We start from the raw sequence: 5,916 nt of genomic DNA, 5'->3' as shown, positions 1-5,916 counted from the left end.
TCTTGTCTGTTCTTGTTAATATGGCTGTGATCAAATTTATCTTTGCATTAACTTTGTACTACTGAAAAAACAGACCTGTCATGCAATCGTCCTATACATTGTAAGAAAATGTTTAGTTGCTGCTTTGTGTAATGTTTGTTACATTCTTAGCAACACTTATGACACATTTATTATACTCACTCTGAATTTTTACCCTGCAAATTATGTGTCACCTTTTACCAACAATTATGCTACTATTTTGTTGATCAAAGGCTTGTCCTAATGAGGTCTAATATGCAGAGTGAAAAGACAGAGGGAGTATTAACTGTAAAGTGTCTGCAGGCTTATATTTTAAGGTTTTATGCATGCAGATTATTGGCGACATTTGTAAAAATCTGAGAAATTCGAAGCTACTGTTGACAAGCTACTCTTTCTTCGTTGCTCCATCCTGGTGAGAGTCTTGTCTCTTGGTAATAGATTGTGATCAAATTTGTGTTTGCATCAAGTTACATTGGTTGACATTTTTACTGGGAAATAGTTTGTGTTATTGATAATGTATAATGCTATGCCGCTGTTTTTTCATATGTTGTATGTATACCAAATCTTAATTTTGCGTATTTCTTGGTAAAGGCTGTGAATTCCTAGGACATAATTGGGTGCTAGAGTGCTGCTGGATCTGACCTATCGTAATTGTAGGCTTTGGAGGAGATGAGCAATATCAGCGACTCCACCTTGGGAAAGATGGGGAACGAGTGTGCAAGATTCTCTAATAGAACTATCTTACGATGTTGTACCTATTAAGTAAGTTGGGTCTTATCGTGTATGCCTGCCGAATCATGAGCTGCTTAATGGTAGTGCCGCTTTTTGTGCCCACACTCCACTCTACCACGGTGTTCTAGCTGCTTGTTATTGTATCAAAATGGAAGTTATGGTAATCAGGTCGAATATGTGAACAAAACGTCGCACTCCTATTTGCCTAGCCATGATTGAACAGCCTACCGGTTATGCTGTCTGCTTTATTTGTATTGTACTAGTTCTTTATTGTATTATATCTTAATCTATATTAGATATATATAATAGAGAAATCTTGATTTGTCTAGTCATGACTATATCGTCATCATCTATTTTCCCCAGTCCTTCTAGATGAACAAATAAAGAAGAATTACTATATTTTGGAATGTTTGGTCCATTGTGAGCGTTTCGGTGGCCGAGCTCAGCTGCGCCTGTTATCCTGTGCGTTGGCATGTGGATCCTGAAAATGCGCATTGGTACGATGCTGTAGAAAATGGGGTCTAATGCGTGAATACAGTATGGCACTTGTGATTTTGAAATTTAGAGGCCCCTTTCGTCAGGATGGAAAACTGGCACGTGGCACAGGTCATGTGTTCGATATATTAGCACAGGACCTGCTGTTGCCCCGGCTAGCTACCATGGAGGAGCTTCAGCCGTAGGGTGTAGGGACGGCTACCTACGTGACTACCAAATGCACGGCGCCGAGCAGCGCGGCCCTTGAGCGCCACCATGGGCGCAGACGGCCGCGTCGGATGGAGAAGCGGATGCTAAAAAGTGGAGCAGCCCTGGCGCCGCCGCCTTACCTTAGGGGCTGCCATGGCTAGCTAGCCGTGTCTTCTTATTCTTTCGGGCAGCATCAGGCTACTGATTGTCTGCCAAGACTAGTCATAGGCAAGCGCCCGATTTGCCAAGACCCACTGCTTCTGTCGACTAGATAATTGCTTCTGTACAATAATAAGACCTTTCCGTAGAAGAGAAACATTATCATGAGTATACATGATTTTAACACATCAGCGTTGTGTTTCTGGGAATATAATTATACAAACTAGATAACACCCCGCGCGTTGCTGCGGAGAATTAGTGTAGCAAGTTCCAAAATTTTATTAGGCGTATTCCTAAAGGACAAATAAGATATGGGAATGAAATGAATTTACCGCCCAAGTGGGGTGCTTGTCAGCTCGCGCAAACCACAATTTCAAAATGATAGATCCATATTGTTTCAGTCTCGCAAATTACAGAAAGCTTGTCAACCAATGAAACAATTGTAGTAAGGCATTCATTCTTCAAAGTACCATCACAAAGTTCCAACAATAATTAGATGTATGGTTTATGGATTGTAATGCACTTTCTGGACCAGAACTCCTTCCCCATGCAAGCAAACTTACAACACAGTTACACAGACATCATGGGTGGAAGCAGATGGACTAAAACTTGCAGCCAAGGCTACAGCTGCTAGATTGACCATGACAGAACCTGGACGCTGGGAAATCAGAAGCCTTCTAGTACATTTTTGTGCCATTGCAAGTCCTTACACAGTCGGCAATTAAATGTTGCTGCAATTGAGTATTCCATAGCAGTTAAAATATCACTTGAGGACAATAGTTTAAATGCTCATATGTTGAGTTGTCCCTATAAAAGGCAATGCCCCTTTAGTCAGGTTATCACTCATGTGCATCAGCAGGACACTATTATTACTAATGTATGACAATAAAATGAGATGAAGCGAACTTGATATATTGTACAAAGATAGATACAGATCAAAAAACAAAACAGGATGTCCAGTTTAAATAAACTGAATGTGATAACCAAATTCCATACATACAAATAATTTTAATATCACATAATCTGTTGCATGGTGAGATATTGCTCCAGATCTTAGGAATATATGTATATATACAACAAACAACTGGAACAATAAAAAGACCATTACTGTCCTCAAATTGTGCGTACCAAAAAATAGTAAATACACACATTTGGCAGGTCTGCAACAACATGCTTTAATCATTGTTTGCGGCAGCTTCACCTACAATGTTACACTGAAGGAGATATATAGGGTAGCTGATACAAAGGAGATGCGACTTGGTACATGAACGTAAGAAGAATATGTTGAGTATACATATTTCAACAGAATATGACCTGGTTATGTTATTGTGAAGATACGTGCAGGAATAAGATTGGACATAAGACACTTGGTAGTGCATCAATATATTTAGCGCTAGCGAAACGCTTTTGAAATCGCACACTTCTCGGATGTATGCATCAAACTTATGAATACAATGGCTGGTGGCAATAGTATATACTTTAGTAAGATTGTTGCTCCACTCTGTTTTTTATGGTACAACTTGTCGATAGACATTCAAAACCAATCTGCACATAGAAGTATAAAAACAAAGTTTTTCCCTACAAAATTGCAAATAATGACATGCTATATGAACTAATGAATTTGTTATCGATGACGGCATCAATGTATCAAATACATATTCAGTTGGTAGTGGAGCATAAAGATTACCTATATTTATTTTCAATCACAATCTGGCACCATTTTCATCAAAGACCATGTTGATATAGATTAAAGCATCTGTACAAAGAAACATTAAACAGATTAGGGGTTTTATAACTGGCAAGCCAATGCAGCCCAAGATGGTCCGGTACTTGCCCCGCAAATAAAAGGTAAATCATAAGTTAAAAAAATTCCCAAGAATATCAGTCAAACGTATCTAAATCAATTGCAGCAACATTTATCACTGAAGAAATTATAGGAATTCAGTGGGAGGGAAAGAACAAAGAAGGGCAAGAATAGGAGGCTCATAGATATTTGTCCCATGTAGGAGACGGGAAGACAGGAACCTGGAAGACGTGAACCTGACCATCATGACATGATTTTGGATCAAAGGCACGCGACGCCGCTCCACTGTTTGAAGGGGCATGGGAAGTCTCATCTGGGTAGTAGGGCGGCTATGGAGCTTGGTCTCGAGGAGGCAGAGTCGCTGCGATGGCCGAGGTCCCATGCGTGTGCTACAACTCTCGGCGGAGGATCTGGCCGGAGCACGTGGATCCGTGGAGGGCGACGCGCTACGCGCCTGAAACAACCATCGATGGGGAAGTTCAACCCTTGTCGTCTGGAGGCGGCGGTGTGAGGAGCGCTGGGTTGCATTGCTCGTCTGGTGGTGGCTGACGGCATCACTCATTCTGCGGGGATGCATATGGAAGGCTGGAAGAGTAATGAGGAGAGAGGACCGATGGGATTCTCATCGGTTATGGAAGATGGAAGAGGCCCGCTGCAGTTAATTACCTGAGTTGAATCACGGGATCGTTGAAAGAATGAAATCAGTGCTACCATAATTAAATGGATCAATCTCCCGTGTCCCGAGTAGGCAGAAGGGAATCTCACGCAACAACTACTGCATGCATTGTCCTTTTCCACCGCTGGTTTTGCATGCATGCTTGAATTAATGCCAAATGCTAATTTGATCTTTTTTTCTACTGCTGGTGTGGCAAGGTGAATGCTGACGTGGCATGAAGCTGATGTGGACAGTGTGCATGTTGAGAGAATAGGTAGAAGTGGGGAGCAACTTCTTAATGTTAGATGTGCTCAGTTTGCATACATGGACAGAAAATTATGCTTCCATACTTCCATGGACATACAATTTACATTGAATGCATGCTCAAACAAACTGGTAATTGCTCCTATTAGCTTCCCACTTGTTGTATGGGATGTGACAACGCACAGACGCAGCCCTCAAGTCGCTGCATTTGGCATAGCTCATGGGGTGCAGATTATTTTGGCGCACAAGCAACACATCGGTCTGCTTCCATTGGCTTGAAGAAGTCACTCATCCATGCGGTGGTGGTTCAAACATGAGTAAATTTTGCTTCCGACGAGGTTGTGCTTCCAGCGCTGTCCAAATCACTCCTGAATTGCTTGAAGCAAATCATCGCTCCAACCGAAGCAATAGAAGGTTTGATTGGAAGCATGCAAGAGGTATGTCTGGGGAACTAGTGTGGAAGAACAAAAATATTGCCGAAGCATATAATTTGGCATTTTGAAACAATAATAAAGTAGGATGGAATATACTACAATCAAGACATGACTATAATTGTTTGCTTGCATGAGAAGAATGGATAAAAAAACCATACATACAAGCTCCGTTTGCAAGATGACAATACGACACATGACATAGAACATGAGCTATATATACAAGAGCTCAATTGCATTCACAGAACAATGAAATTTGAAGCAAACTAGTATTGTGGCCAACAGGGGGATGGATGTTTTGTGTCACCAAAATAAAAATTGATCAAATTTTTATAACCTATAGAAGCAAATTATATAGAGTTCAGAAGCATATATATTTGCAATTTTAGATGATGCATAATAAAGAAGCATGAACATGGTACTTCAGGAGCAGAACTAGTTTTGGATGGAAGCATGGAAACTATATAACATTGTAACGACAATGAATATTACTGCCAGGACTTTGATGCATATTATTGTGATGTGCATACAAAATTAACAAAACTTCAGTGACCAGTTACATGTGAGATAGAACCATGATATGAACATAAGAATCAAGATTAGAGGACTAGGCACCTAGGTCTAGGTCTAGTGAGCTCATGATGCATGTGAGGGAAGCGGGCGAATCCTACAATTTTCCTCGCTTGCTGTCTTCGTTCCTCAACTGAGATGACGCTCCAACGTGGTGGCCCGAACCTAGTGGAGATGCCAAGGACGGCGACGGGGTTGGGAGCTCACTCATGCATGTCATGGATAAGGCCAAATGCAGCCAACGGATGTGACGACATATTGGTGCAGTGGATCGCGCAACCACTCACTGATTCAAGGTGGAGATCTGGGCAACGAGGAGCTCGGGGATGCAGATGGATCGGGAGCAGCTGAGATGGGGATGAGGGACGGGTGGGTTTGGGGCAGCTAAAATCGGTCGGCTTTGGAAACACATTGACTAAGGGCATCTCCAGCGTCAACCTACAAATTTCCTCCCGCATCCGCCCGCGAATAGGGGGGGGGGGGGGGCTAGTCCGCCGACATGGATGCCGGAGGATACCATCCAACCGTAGCCTGTATATGCCCGCCAACAAATTCAAATTCAAATCTACGCCGATCCACACAACACGCTGGATCACACC

At 42.1% G+C, this 5,916-nt stretch overlaps 1 long non-coding RNA gene across 2 annotated transcripts; it reads right to left on the bottom strand.

Moving 5' to 3' along the window:
- Window positions 1-2,081: 2,081 nt before the first annotated feature.
- On the bottom strand, window positions 2,082-4,132 carry LOC123154658 (uncharacterized). Of its 2 annotated transcripts, none has more exons than XR_006476973.1 (3): window positions 4,064-4,132; window positions 3,281-3,349; window positions 2,082-2,400 (listed from the first exon to the last, which is right to left on the bottom strand). It is a non-coding gene; the product is annotated as an uncharacterized lncRNA (long non-coding RNA). The 2 variants fall into 2 exon arrangements; XR_006476972.1 differs by having other exon boundaries at window positions 3,619-4,072.
- Between the last annotated feature and the right edge of the window lie 1,784 nt (window positions 4,133-5,916).

Source organism: Triticum aestivum, chromosome 7A (assembly GCF_018294505.1).
Source record: "Triticum aestivum cultivar Chinese Spring chromosome 7A, IWGSC CS RefSeq v2.1, whole genome shotgun sequence".
In the NCBI taxonomy this organism is placed as follows: Eukaryota; Viridiplantae; Streptophyta; class Magnoliopsida; order Poales; family Poaceae; genus Triticum; species Triticum aestivum.
Note: the sequence above shows the minus strand (reverse complement) of the source record. Positions and strands in the feature narration are given on the sequence as shown.